Below are 15,787 nucleotides of genomic sequence, written 5' to 3'. Positions count from 1 at the left end.
TATAGATAATTTATTGTGTAAAATAATGAAATTTTAAATTTTATTAGCATAAAAATATTAAATTTAAATATTTAAAATTATATGTTAAATTTTTAATAATTTTATTTTATATTTAATTACACCCATTTATTGATCAATTAGATTGTTGCAATCTTAGAATTCAGTTTAATTTCATTGGTTTTTTTCAAGAAAGTAACCCGTTCGATTTACAAACCGAACCGGACCATTTTGTAAGAATCCAAAGCTAAAAGCCTATAACGCTTGGTTTATTTTTTATAAATCCCGCTAGGTAATTAAGAGGAATCCTACCAACTTCTGTCAATTTTTAATGAGCTGGACCAAAGCCCACAACAACAAAGAAAACACCCACCCAATTTTTCCAATTCACTTTTACCCTAGTTTAGAATTTCAATTCACCGTTTCACCTACTTTTTTTCTACCACCGTCGTTCTTCTCTTTTCCCTATACACTAAAGTTGCTGAAACACCGTCGTAGTCGTCGTTTTCAAGGAAGCTGATCACTGCTGCTTGTGAGCTTTTCTTGTGCAGCTCGTTGGTCTCGTCACCACTTGAACGAATGCAATCGTCGTCAACGTCACTTCTCATCGTTGCCGCCACAAGCTCAGGCATAGGTCAACGTAGTCGTTGCGAGTACAAGACGCTGCTGGTTCCCCATCCCCATACGTCGAGCCGACAACTCAATCTTCTATCGAGCACACCTCCCCTTCCATCAAACACGTTGCTGATCTTCCATCTTTCCTATTGTTTTTCGACATGTTAGTAGATTTTTAGTGTTTTGTTTTGTTAGTAGCGGATATTCTTGCATTTTTGTAGGATTGATATAATTAATAGAGTAAGTGGTTCATAAAAGATGTTTTTGGATTTTACTGAATGAATGAATATTGTTTTTAATTAGGAGAAAAAAAATTTAAAAATTAAAAAATAACTAGATTTACGGCATTTATCTTTTTTTATTGTCATTAATTTATTAGAGAAAAAAATTTAAAAATTTAAAAATAACTAGATTTAGGGCTTGTTTGGAGAGCTTCTAAAAAAATATCTTTTTTCGAGTTATCTTTTTTTAAAAGATCTTATTAAAAAGTAAAAATAATTTTATGTTTGCGTATTTCATACAAAAAGATATTTTTATTTATCAATTATATTTGGATATAACAATATAAAAATATTTTTTTGTTTATTACATGAAAAATATTTTTTTAAAGAAAAAAGATCTTTTTAAAAAAAGATGTAAATTACATCTTCTCAAAAAAGATATTTTCTTTTATTTTTCTAGTGTTTTTACTTTTACTACTAGAAATTTATCAAATACGCTAAAAAATAATTTTTTTATTAAAAAAAAAAATTTTTTTTTATCAAAATAATAATACCTAAACAAGTATTTAAGTCATTTCTCTGTGTCCATTTTCAAAAAAAAAAATAGAAGACATACGCCAAAAATACATGTTGCGAGTCAATGTGGACCGTGGCATATCCCAGCAGCTGATCATGAGTTTAGTGTTTTACAACAAATTCAGAATCGGAGATTTTCGATTTTTTGTTTGAGGGGAGGAATGGTGTTGAATGAAAATGTTAAGTGGAAAGACCGAAAGATAGTAGAATAAAAATTTATATACACATATTTTTATATAAAAGTAATAATTAAAAATTATTAATAATAATTTGATAAATATATTAAATTATTTAATAATTTTAAATTAATAATTTTTTATAAAAATAATTGTATATGAATTTTAATTTTAAAATAATTATAGGCGATATTTCAAAATTTTTCGATTTTCATCGTCGTCACTCTTTTCAGGTACATTCATACGTTTTTTACACCGAGAATCTTCCACCGCGAAGAGAGGTTATGAGAATCACAGAGGTTTTAGTTCATATATAACCACTTAACACATGCACAATACCAAAATTCGAAAAAACTAATAAAAATAGAAACTTTAAAAAAGATCACGTTCTTAAATTTTATGTCAAGCTTTAGTTTAGAAGAAAGTTTAAATTTTATGATCAAAGGAAGATTTTCCAATGCCATTGAAAGAACGAGAAAGAGAATGATCACACACTGACTTTTCAGTTTCAATGGTTTAGCTGTTATCGCCGCAAACAGGACTTTTGTAGAAAAAGAAATTTAATAAAAAAATATTACTAAACTACTAATAATGTCAAGAGTTCAAATAAAAAAAATAAAAAATCCAATTTTTCAAAATTTCTTTTCTTCGCAATTTCTATTTTTTTCTCTCTATCAATATATGCTTTGTGTCCAAGACAAAGGGATAAAATACGGTAGATAATTACTAATAATTAATGATTGTTGTCAATAGTTAGCACATTAATAGTTGGTTACCCATATTTTTCTTTGCGTTAATGGTTGTAAAACAGTAAAAGCATTCCTATTCATTTAAAAACTACGTGTCAAACAACTGCCCAAAATCTTTACAAAACCACGCATCCGGGCCACTCACACGTCACACCCATTATAAAACACCTCTCTTCTTCATCTTCTACTTCAATTTATATAGTCCAACCCCAAAAATCTCCTTAGCAAAATACAAATCCCTTGGGAGTTTAGGATGATTTGCAACGTCCATGCTTCTAAGTCTTCTTCTTTGGTACATGAAGGTAATTTCTATGCATAAAAAAAATTCATTTATTTCTTGTTGTTGCTTAAATACGAGATTTGTTGAGTGGGTAGCAAAATGGATGTTGAAACCAAGGATCTAAGTTAAGGGAGTTAAAAAGTTCAAATTTTGTGAAAAAATGAACTGAGTGTTGAAATTTCATAGTTTTAGTTTGGATCAAGATGTATAGTTTGAGGTTGGATCTTTATATAACTGCAAAAAGAATTTGAAAGTAGAGTTCAAACAGATGTATGTTAGACTTGTCTCCATGGAAGCAAATGTGTTGCACATGAGGTGTTTGAGAAAATGTGTGAAAAATTGAGTTAAATGAAAATAGTTGTTTATCGAATAACTTGGTGTTCGATAGTTACCAAGTAAAAATATTATTTGGTAATGTTGCATTTTTTCATGATTTTGATTGCCACTATTTTTGAATCTACTTATATTTAGTAATGACACTTTATTATACTTTTATGGAACAAAAATATTGAATGTTTATGGCATATTTGTGTATAAATATATGTATAATACTAAAATATAAAAAAAATTATAATGTTGATAAATTTGACCATAAAAAAATTAAAACTAACTTATAATCTTTTTCATAAAAGATGGGTAATATGGACTCCCTGACATTGTAATTCCAAATCTTCAAGATAATGAAATGAGTGTTAGCTTGTTGAGGAAGTTTGCTATTTAGTGTTGTTTGTTTTTGGGCCTTGGGTCCTATTTCTAATAAAAAGAAAAGATGGGCTTTCATAGATAAAGTTATCTAAACCCTAAAAATTTGTTATAAATTTTCAATCTACTCTTTTAAACTAACCTAATTATTCTCAATTCCTTTTCCAAATCCTCTCTTCTCTCATCACTCCACTTCCTCTACTTTTACATTGGTTTTCTTTTCACTTCTACTTTTTGGTTTTCTATGGTATCTTTCCGTTCACAAAGACTAATTCGTTGTGGTACTGAACTCCATTTAAGGATTTGTCGTTGACCAATGAATTACTGCATGCACAGGATACAGCAATGCCTCCTTCAACCCTTGAATTTCCCAAAATTCAACTCTAATTCTGCCATGAAGAACACCACCACCAATGATACCAACAATTTCAACATCACCTGGCACTCTCAAAAAGCTGACAACAATGACCACCACTCCTTCATGGTACAAGTTAATTTTAATTTTCTTAGAGATTTGTTAGCGTCTTAATCTTTTATGATTAGTTTTGATACTTTAGTCTATATATAGTTTAATTTATTTTTATTGTGTATTTTATTTTTTAATATATATTATATTGATTTCAAAAGTACACTGTGCTAGACTTTTATTGATCGTTGGCTTTTGTTTATGTGAAAACGGGTTGAATGTTTAAGCCTGATATTCTTATAAGTTCATGACGTGATTGAGTGATTATTTTGAATTTTGGATGTCACCATATACACTTAATTATTAGTGTACATGATGAGATAAAATAATAGTGTAAAATCTTTGTGATTTAAGTCTTTGATGATTAATTTTTTATCACTATATATACATATTATAAGGGAAAGATCTACACTTTTGTGTAATTCTCTTGATAGTTAAAGGATCCATCATGTGTCACCTTTGAGAAGATTAGATAGGATGCATGTTTTCAAGTACCAAAGCCTCACACAAATATTATCCTTCAACTATATGACCTCTTGAATTTGAATTTCAGAGGTACATATATAGTTATATTCTATTTGGTGTTCTAATTCTTTGTCTTGATCATTATATATACATATTATAAGGGAAAGATCCACACTTCTGTCTAATTCTCTTGATTGCTAAAGATCCATCTCGCCACCTTTGGTTAATAGGTGGAAAGAAAATAAGACATAGATACAAATAGACATAGACATAACCATACATAAATTTTTTTGTTTGTTTGGTAAATAATACATAACACAAGACATAAATCACAATTATATTAAAATATTAATATTATTCTTCTCTTTTCATCAACACCATATCACCGTAATACCACATCCACTATCTCCACTTTAATTTATTACTTTTCTTTAAACATTGGTGCAATCACTACCAATATTTTCAACAATTCAAATAGAGAAATAACAAAACTCATACATAGATTATTATCAAAAAAATTAAAAATAAAAATAAAAAAAAAGAAGAAAGTTATGGAAGGGAGAGAGAGAGAATTGTTGTCATGGGAGAGAAGCAAAAGACAGCATGTTGGTGAGAGTGAAGGAGAACAAGGGGAGGGCTGGGGAAGGAGGGTAGATTTGGAGAATTCACAAAATATTAATGGTAAAAATGAATAAAAAATTTGTGTCCAACATAAAAAAATCCGTGTCTCAACTTCTCCATGTCTCAATTTCTTGAAGAGACATTTAGGCTTCGTTTGTTTGCTGTCTTAACCAGCAATGGACAGAGACACAGACACAACAGCACATAAATATGAACATACACAAAATTTTTTATCATGTTTGGCAACATTATACATAACAGTACACTGGTTTATATAAATTTATCAAAATGACAAATTTATCCTTACTAATAACACCAATGTATCCACAACTACCACAATCCATAGCCACCATCACCATCTACTACCACCATCCACAGTCACCATCACCATCTACTACCACCAGCACTACCATTATCAGATTGATCATCTTCATCATCATCTAATTACTAAAAAATCACTGATAAATTTTTTAATAATCACCATTTGTCTCAAAAAAAATAAAAAGAAAAAAAAATAGAGAAGACAGAGGCAATAATCACATTAACCATAACCAAAAATAAAAAAAATCACAGGAGAATGAGGGAGACGGTGAGAGAAGGAGCAGAGGAAGGTCCTGCAATTTTCTGGGTCACGAGCGTTGGATGACGACATTGACTTGTTGTGTCGAGAGGGTTGGACGATGCTGCGACTCACTGTGGGTTGGACGGTGCTGTGACTCTGTGTCGCGAGGAATGGACAGCGAGGACGACAGATCTGTACAAGTGGCGGCAGCGATGTAGAGGCGGCATAGATCCGAGAAAGCCAACGACAGAAGAGCGCGGAAGAGACACAAATTTAAGAAAGCAAGAAAGAAGAGTGCAGCAATGGAGAGAGAGGACCGTCGGAGGCGGCATAGATCCGAGAAAGGCAACGACAGAAGAGCGCGGAAGAGACACAAATTTAAGAAAGCAAGAAAGAAGAGTGCAGCAATGGAGAGAGAGGACCGTCGGAGGATGGAGGCATGACGGCGGCAACGGGATCTTTGGCAGAGGAGAAGAATCTGGAGAGAGATAGAAGACTGACGGAGAAGGAAGAGGGAGTAGAGAAAGGGGTTAGGATAGGGTTGAGGTAGGAATAAGGTTGGAATTTTTGAAATTAAGTAGGGATAAAAGTGAAATAAGTTGTGTCTCAATGTCTTAGCTTTAAGGAGAGACACTAAAAACATGTATTCTGTGTGTATCTGTGTACCACCGTGTCCATTCAAAAATCGTGTCTTAGCAAACAAACAAACAGTGGACATGTACCACCGTGTCTATGTATCAGTGTCCATGTCTAAGCAAATTTTGTGTCTATGTATTAAAGGATACACAAAACAAACGCAACCTTAAAAAATTGTGTCTCTTCAACCAAACGATAGATGTGTGATAGATGTGTGCCACCATGTCTATGTACAGGGGTGTTCATGGATTGGATCCACTCCACATATCCGCGTGTTTATCTAAATCCTAACCAAGTTGGGTTGGTCTAGTGGTTAGCTCACTAGTCCGCTTAAGCAAGTGTCGGGGGTTCGAATCTCGCCTTGTGCATGCAGCAACCCATTGGCCAGCGGCAAACCCTTAAATGGAGCTCAGTACCGCGACGGATTAGTCCTTGACCTGCCGGGTTGGGGGATACCGTGGGAAACAAAAAAAAAAAAAAAAAAAAATCTAAATCCGACCCGAAAATTGCATATATGGATCCTATCCGCAAGGCTATCGAATCGGATCGGATCTAATCCGCACACTAACAGGATCAGATTGCGGATTTTGGGTAGGTATCTGCATATCTACATATTCGCGTATCCGCAAAAATAAAGAAATAAATAAATATTATTTTTATATTTTATTTTAACTAATACTTATCATATATGTTGTATTATTTTAATTATTTAAGAAAAATATGTTTAATATTATTTTAAGAGTAAACATATTTAAAAGAATAGAAAAAATGAAGACAAACAGAACACCCAGTTAGGAAGTGGATGAGATGGAAGATGGACAAAAGGTGAAAGACAGAAAAAGATCTAAGAAGACTATCCATGAAGTGGTCAAACGAGATTTACATGTAAATGGTTTTTCTATAGACATGATAGAGCTCAATGACGTCGTTTGATTCATGTACCCGATCTCATCTAGTGAGACAAGACTTTGTTGTTGTTGTTGTAGAAAAAATGAATTTTATTGATATTTTTTTAATAAAAATAAGCTTTTAAAAATATTTTTATGTTTTACGGATATATCCGATATCTGATATCCGATCCGCAGATCGGATCCAAGCTTAAAAAACTGCGGATATTGGATCCGATTCGATGATTTTAGTGCGGACCGGATCGAAATTTTGTCCATATCTGATTCGATTCACGTTCACCCCTATCTAAAGTCTCCCACAAACATTATTCTTCAATCACTTGGCTTCATGAATTATAGAGGTACATATATAGTTATGTTTTATTCTAACTCTTAGTATAAATTCAACAAGTTCTAATTCTTATGTTTTCTCTCTCATTGGCACTGAACATATATATTTTGTATTTGGTGTTTCTTTAGATAGCAAGCTATGATTTGCTTAACTTTCTTGTGGTATGTTTAAAATTTTAGGATAGCAAGTTTTTACTTACTTAACTATAGCTTGCTTGACTTGATTTTGGTATGTTTAAATTAGATGACTATGTTCCGTTTAAGTTTAATGGCAATTACTAGTTTGATTATATCTGGTATGTTTAAAGTGGGCGATTGAATATGTTCTATCTGATGATTTTACTAAACTTTGAGAAGGTGGTTGAATTAAAATGGTTTTAAACTTATAACTTTTTTTTTTTTATCAGAAATACAGAAATGTATTTATGTAGGAGACTTTTTGCGTTTTGTTTCTAATATCGGTAAAGAATAGAGAAAGGAAAGAGAGACATGTATCTTGAATTCTTGATTTAGTTTTCATGTCCAATGAAATCGACAACCAATCTCTACAATCATGGTAGAATTTCAACTATAATTAAATTGATTACCTGTTCCAAGACTAATGAATACAATACTAAGTGTTTTTTTTCCTTTTAGGTTTTAGATTATTTTTTTAATAGTTTTAAATGTTCATTTTCTTAGTTTTCGGATGTTCTCTGAATGCTTGTTTTCATTTTGTTCTAGATGTTTTTTATTTTTATTTTTTATGTTTCTTTTAATTTGGTTTTGAATGTTTCTCTTGATAATTTGAATTCACGTTTGCTTCAAAGAGAAAATTCAACAAAAAAGGACCCGAATGATTTTGAGCGAAAGATGGTGGTGGGCGGCATGAATGACTTCTGAGCGAGGGAAAGTGGTGGGCGGCACGGCGCAGCAGCATGATTTTGGACTGTGGTGTGTGGATTTAGGTTTTTTTTTTGAACTTCTTTTGCAATCCATATACTAGTTGGCTAGTATCCCAATCAGTTTCCTTGCAAAGTTGTTATTTATATTATTTCCAAAAGGTTAAGTTCTAAGAGAGTAGATATAGGTTTTGTTTGTGACAGAGGAGAAGAGAAAAAATTCAAACTTTTTCATAGGAGAGAAAATATCTCACAATGTTGCAATATTTTTTTATGTAGATCTCAAAACTAAAAAACTCAAATTTGTCTATTCAAAATTCTTTGTAGTCTGAATATTGACCCGACTTTTAGGTTTTAATTCAGCATAAAGAATATTTGTTTGTCTTTTATGAAGTGAGTTATAATTTTTTAGGGTAAAATATATTTTTTAAGCCTATGAAATTTGTCAAAATTTATAAAAATAATCCTAAATTTTATTTTGCTTCAATTTTGTCTCTAAGTTTTCGATTTGCATCAAATATATCTGTGGCAGCTAAACTTTTATAAAGTTTAGGACCAATCTAATAATAATGCATGATAATTATGTCTAATTTACTTGTGTTAAAAGTTGTTATTGTGAAAAGTCGTCAAGGATATATTTAATGCAAATCGAATTTTTTTAAGACAATTAAAACAATAAAATTTGAGAATATTTTTAAAATTTTTAACAAACTTTTAGAACAAAAAGTATATTTTACCCTAATTTTTTTATATATATGTAAGTATTATATAAGTTTTCCTCAAATGAAATATTATCTTCTGTAAAATAAGAAAAAGAAAAAAAAATGAACCTTAGTGATTATAGCCACTATAACCCTATTCCATTATTCAACAATTAATTTTTGGTATAACAACTAACTTTGGTTTGCCTTTTGTAGGTACCTGGAATGATGTGCTCCATCTTACCTAGAAAGCTCTACTCAACAGAAGAGAACAGAAATTTTCTTAGATACCAACTCAAGAAGTACATAAGATGTAGGATGATTTCTTAGAACATTTCACTTCCATCGATAAATTTCTTATAGAGATCTAATTTATTTCGACTATGTTACGTGTTGAAATATAAATACATGTTAAAATATAAATACACATTGAAAATAAATTAAACTACACATGTATTTATACATAAATACATTAGCAGTTGATTTTAGTAACTAATTTTAGTGTATTATATTTGTCCAAAGATTTAACTTTTTATTCTTTTTGTTGCTCATAGGTTTTACTCCTAGTGGTGACATCCTCTTCGAGTACCATGGGGTTCTTATTTTAAGGACGATTCTCATAGCCAAGATTGGAATTTTGGTTCCCTTTGTTGCGGTGGACTAGACACTTTACTACAAGAATAAACCTCAATTGGTAATTAACCATTCTTTTATTATGATTGAAAAAGCAATTTCATCATTTAGGTTGTTTGGAACACCATGGAATTAGAATTTTTTTATTTCAAAATCAAATTCTTTGTTTGGAATTAATGCGAAAAAAATTGAATTGATTTGTGAATTCTATAGATTTACATTATAATCAAATTCAAATCTCTTCATTTTTGTTTAAAGAATTTGGTTGAACGTGAAATAATTTGGTGTATTTAAAATGTAAAAGGTCATTCAGCTGTCCCTAGCCGATCGCACTGGCCGGCCCTGCCCTAGCCCTAGTTGATTGGACAAGCTGACTTCGTCCAATCCAGCCCACTGCGTTTATTGGTAGTGATGAAAAATTGTGTGAACCAAGTTGGGTTGGTCTAGTGGTTAGCTCACTAGTCCGCTTAAACAAGTATCGGGGGTTCGAATCCCGCCTTGTGCATGCAGCAACCCATTAGCCAGAACCTGCCGGGTTGGGGGATACCGTGGGAAACCAGAAAAATTGTGTGGTAAGTAGATGATAAAAATGTAAAATTAAATTATTTAAAAATATTATATGCATACAAAAAATCAGTAATGAAATATAAGCTATTATATATTTGTGTATAAATACATGTTTAACTCATTTTTAATGTTTAATATGTATTCAATACGCATTTAGTGACTGATTTTTGGCATACATATAACTAGTTGCAAATCACTATATCAATTTATGAATTAAATTAACAAAAATGTTATTTTCATACTGAAAAATCAGCCACCATATACACATACATGTGTATTTTTTTTTACAAAGATAAATGTCATTTTATTATTAAAAAAATAAAAGTATTTTCATAAAGAAGTACAAAAGAAATTAGGTTTCCAAAATCATCACCAAACGTGATTAGAAGACAGTTTAAGAAAGAGTAAAGTAAGAATAAAAGAGAAATAGTATCATCCATCAGGTATGGCTATGGAGTTCACATTGCCGGCTTCTTGCACTATCTTTGGTGCTGGGCTTATTAACTTCTCAAAGACACACTGATTTTTTGCTTTCCAAGTGTTCTAACATAACGCCGCAATGAAGAGGATCTTTTGTCTACCATCGATTTGAGTCGCTGCCTAAGATAAGTCTCGTTGCTACCAATTGGGAAAGGTCTCCTCTTCTCTCTGCCATAGGTAAGGGGTTATTAAGTTTAGTTTCCATATTATTGAAGACAGAGGCCATTGGACCAAAGCATGAGAAATTGATTATTTTTTAGCATGCATCTTGAGCAAGTGGCAGGGCTAGATGCAAAACAGCTATGGATTTGTTGCAACACAGAAAGCTTTTCATGAAGACTTCCACAAAAAAAAATCTTAATTTTATGAGGTAATTTGAATTTCCAAATGCTATTCGATACTCTATTATTTTGTATATTCTGAGGCCTCAGTGAAGTAGGAGAATGAAAGAACTCATAAGTAATCTTCTATCCTGACCCAACTTCATATATATTGGATTTTGTCCAGTATCAATTAACTTCATCCTCCTCTTTTGATGGTTTGATTGAAAAAATTTTATTGCATATATTAACCGAAAAAATTGACTCAATTAGGTTTCTGTTCTAGCTTTTATCAAGATTTAGTAGCACACTAACATAATACACTTGTAGGTTCGGTTGGATTGTGATTGCAACTTGAGGGACATTAAAGGAAAATGATGGTGGGAGCCAGGGATCTTGGAAGATGCGGACATTAGCATCAGAACCTATTTTCCATAACAAGCATTTTTCAATCACCTTGCACCTTTCAAGAACAGGTCTCCAGTCCCACAACGGTATGCTACCTATCTCTGCATGTAAGAAATCTCTATATTTGAAATATTTAGCTTTGAGCATTTGTGAAAGTGTAGATTACTTGCCCAATAAAACCAAATTTTGCTCTCTTAGGTCTTTGATCCCCAGTCCTCCGTCATTCTTCGGTCTCGTCATTGTGCCCTATTTAGCCCATACCATTCTTCGCTTTGTCTTTTTGACCCACCAAAATTACGAGAGCATGCTATGAATCTCAGTCAACATCGTGTTCGGGAGCTTGAAACAAGAAAGTGTATAAATAGGAATCGCTTCCCCTACCGTTCTCAATAGCGTGTGTCTGCCACCTGAGGTCAATAAACTTTTTTTTTCCAATCCAAAATCCTCTTCTGAACTTTATCCTTGATAGCTCCGAAAGTTGTTTTCTTTGATTTTTGAACTATGGAGGGCAGCCCCAAATATTTGTCTTGGGATCCAATATGTTCAATATTTAGTGTCTGCACAATAGCTAGTCTTGTGTCCCGAAATGTGTTGTGACTGAAAAAAATGGTCAATTTGTTCAAGTTGACTTTTTGTCCATTAAAATCCTCATAGATCTCTAACAATTCCAAAATGCTTTGGCTTGTATTAGGTGAGTTCTTGCAAAAAAAGATTGAATCATTAGCAGACAAAAGGTGATTAATTGTTTTGCATCTTCGATTAACTTGAACCCCTTGAATTAATTTGTTTTGCTCTGTCTTGTGTAATAAGAAGGATTTCACAAAAAAAGAAAGAGATATGGAGATAAGGGGTCACCCTGTCGGATGTCCCTATTTGGCCTAAAAAAGTCAAAAGGTTGACCTTCCACAATAACAGAGTAAGAAACAGTTGTCACCAATTCCTTAGTCTAGTTAATCCATTTAACGTCAAAGCCCAGCTTATTCATGATATACCATAAGAAATTCCATTCAACCCTATCATAAGCTTTGCTCATATCTAATTTAATAGTCATCTCATGATCTGCCCCACTTATCATATTTTTCAAATAGTGCATACATTCGTGGGCAATTAGGATATTATCTAAAATTAGTCTACCCTTGAGAAAAACACTATGATTTGGAATTATGATTTTATTCATAATGCCTTGAAATCGGTGAACCATAACTTTAGAAATAATCTTATACATAACTGAGGACAAACTGATCGGTCTTACTTGAGTCATGTCACTGGCATCTGCCACCTTTGGAATCAAACAAATTTGAATATGGTTGAAATTTTTTAAAATTCTGCCACTGTGAAAGAAACTTTACACTGTCTTAAAAACGTAAGCTCCAACTATATCCCAAAAAAGTGGAAAAACTTAGCCGTAAACCCATCATCACTAGGAGAACTTTGAGCATAAACACTGAGCGTAGCTTGTTTGAACTCGTCCATAGTTACCGGATTTTGGAGCCTACGGTTCATGGAAGCTATAATTTTAGGCTCCAAATCCTCTAAATATGGATTCGAATCCACAGAACAAGAAGAAGTAAAAATATCGTAAAAGTAGTATTCAACTACCTTTGCAATATTCTCCGGTTTCGATGTAATTTCATTGTCCCTCCCAACTAATCTCCAAATTATGTTCCTTCTCACCCTTGATTGAATTTTCTGGTGAAAGAATCTGATGTTCTGGTCTTTTTTTAGCCATTTGACTTTAAATATTTTCTTGCCAATAGCTCTCTTCTTTCATATATGCCAGCTCCAGCTTCTCTTCCAATCTAGTAATCTCCTCTCCCCATTGATTCCAGCCACCCACAACTTATCTAAGTTAGCTTGAAGATCCTCAATTTCTTTCTGAGAGTTTTCTTTGTGAGTTATCTACCATTTGACTAATCTTTGTCTACATTCTTTCAACTTTTGGGCCAAAGAGAACATAGCCGAGCCTACTACTTCCATTCGCCACACTCCACCAACAATTCTTGACATTCTCTTCTCCACACCAATGTTCCTGTTATTTAAAATGCCTTTTACTTTGCTAGGATTGGGGTTCGATTTCCATTAAGATAGGAGCATGATCCGAACCTGATTCTGTGAGCCTGTGCACCACTACATTCAGAAACTTCAGCTTCCATCCCTTCCCAATTAAATAGCGGTCAAGCCTCTCCTTCACCAACTCCTCTCCTTGTATTCGATTTGTCCACCTGAAAGGCCGCCCCACCATTCCAATATCCACTAATTCGTTGTCAATAAAATTAATGAATGTCAAAACGGTGGTTGCTGATTTTTGGACAACTTCTGAACAACTCAAATGGACACCAATGAACCCCATACCTCATTGCTTTCGAACCTCTTAACTTCAGCTGCCACAAAGAATTCTCCACTATTTATAATTTGAACATTGATGTTGTCCTTCCAAGCTAGCACAAGTCCTCTTGTCACTCCTGACGGGTTAACAATATGCCAGTTTTCGTAGCCGCATACCCGAAGATTTGCTTCCACCTGTCGAGATTGGTTCTTTGTTTCACTTATGAACACAATCTTGGAGGAGTGAGATTTACATATTCTTTTTAGGGGGTGAATTGTTAGGGTCTTTCCAAACACTGACAATTCCAAACTATAGTTCTCATGGCACTTGGATGCCATTTGTAGGCTGACACTACGGATGGCAACAGGTCCCCATGGGGGCGGGGACATGCCCCCCGCCCCTTGCCCCCAATATCTGTCCTCGTCCCTGTCCCGTCCCCACGACGGATAACAGGGACCTGGGTTTTTGCGGATTGAAAAAAAATAGAAAAAATTAAAAATAATTCTCAATTGTCATTACAAACATAATATCCAGTCCTTAAAGACTTAAATAACAATAACAACAAACATGAACATCCAACCATATTCATAAGCAACCAAACAAAGTTCATCACATCATAAAACCATAATTCCACCATCTCAATCTTCCTTTTATCCTGTAATGGTAGTGATGGTAGATTCCGACTTACTTGAATCCTACATCGACAAGAAAACAATTTAAAGCTAAAATCATATAATAACTCAATAAGTCAATAATATAAAAACATAGTGTGTTATATGCAATTTAATATTTACAGCAACATCTCCTTCAATGTTATGAATTGTGTAGCACTCAAATCCTATGTTAGTTCTGGTGCTAAGTTCGTTCCAAAGCCAATCTTGATTACACATTAGAGTCTCTAATGTGTCCGGGCGCATCCTGCTACGATGTGGCGTAACAAATCAACCACCCGTACTAAATGAAGATTCAGAAGCAACGGTAGAAATAGGAATCACCAAAAAATCCCTAGCAATAGCTTGCAAAGTAGAAAACTTCGCTCCATTTGACTTCCACCAGTTTAAAATATCAAAATCATGTTCAGTTTGTGGTACCGGTCTCTCTTCAAGATAATAATCCAACTCACCCTTTGTATCAATAAATGTGGATTCCTCCCTTACATGCGCAGCAAAATCAGCTTGTCAATCTTCATGACTGAATTTCCTCCCCTTTGAACTTGAAGGAATTGATAGTGGTGGTGGCATATCTAATTGAGCAATTTGGTCTCTCTCTCTTTCCTTTGTTGCATATTCTAAAACTAAATCTTGCACTACCTTTTTCAAATCAACCCTAATTACCCTAATTCAGAAATTCAGAATCAAATCAACCCTAATTAGAAATCAGAATAAGAAAATTTTGAACTCAGAACCTAATAATTACTATAATTCAGAAATTTAGAATCAAATCAACCCTAAATAGAATTCAAAATTAGAAAATTTAGAACTCAGAACCTAATTACCCTAATTCAGATCTTCATAACTCAAAACCTAATTACCCTAAATAAGAAATTCAAAATCAAATCGACCCTAATTAGAAATCAGAATTAGAAAATTCAAAACTCAGAACCTAATTACCCTATTCAAAAATTTAGAAATTCAGAAACCACAAGACTGACTTACCTGACGGAGGAAAGGGGCAGAACTAGTGAAGACTAGTGATTTGATGGACGAACGGTGAAGAGGAGATGACGACGACTGGCGACGAGTCTGCCGCGACGAGGAGAAGTTGACGTAGCCGCGACAGTGAGATCGAGACCTGCAGTGAGCGACCGAGCCACTTAGGGGTTGGAAGGCGGTGCTGAGGGACCCAAAGGGTGAAAGGTGGTGGTCGGCAGTGTTCGAGAAGGAGACAGGAGGGGCTGCAGGTTTGAACTTCGAGGAGAAGTGGAGAGAAGAGGAGACGAGACTGCGGCGCTGAAGACCCAGAAGGTGGGACGCAGTGGCCAGCGGTCGGCGGTGTTCGAGAAGGAAAGGAGAGGAGACGAGACTGATGGTTTCACCTTTGAGGAGTGAGGAGGAGAGGAGACATCTCGTCTCTATCTCTGAAGCAGTGAACTGAGTAAAGCATGTGAGTATGTGACGATTAGGTTTTCTCCAACAATGGCTCATATATATATATATATATATATATA

The sequence above is a fragment of the Arachis hypogaea genome, chromosome 6 (assembly GCF_003086295.3).
Source record: "Arachis hypogaea cultivar Tifrunner chromosome 6, arahy.Tifrunner.gnm2.J5K5, whole genome shotgun sequence".
In the NCBI taxonomy this organism is placed as follows: Eukaryota; Viridiplantae; Streptophyta; class Magnoliopsida; order Fabales; family Fabaceae; genus Arachis; species Arachis hypogaea.
This window is presented reverse-complemented; position numbering follows the sequence as displayed.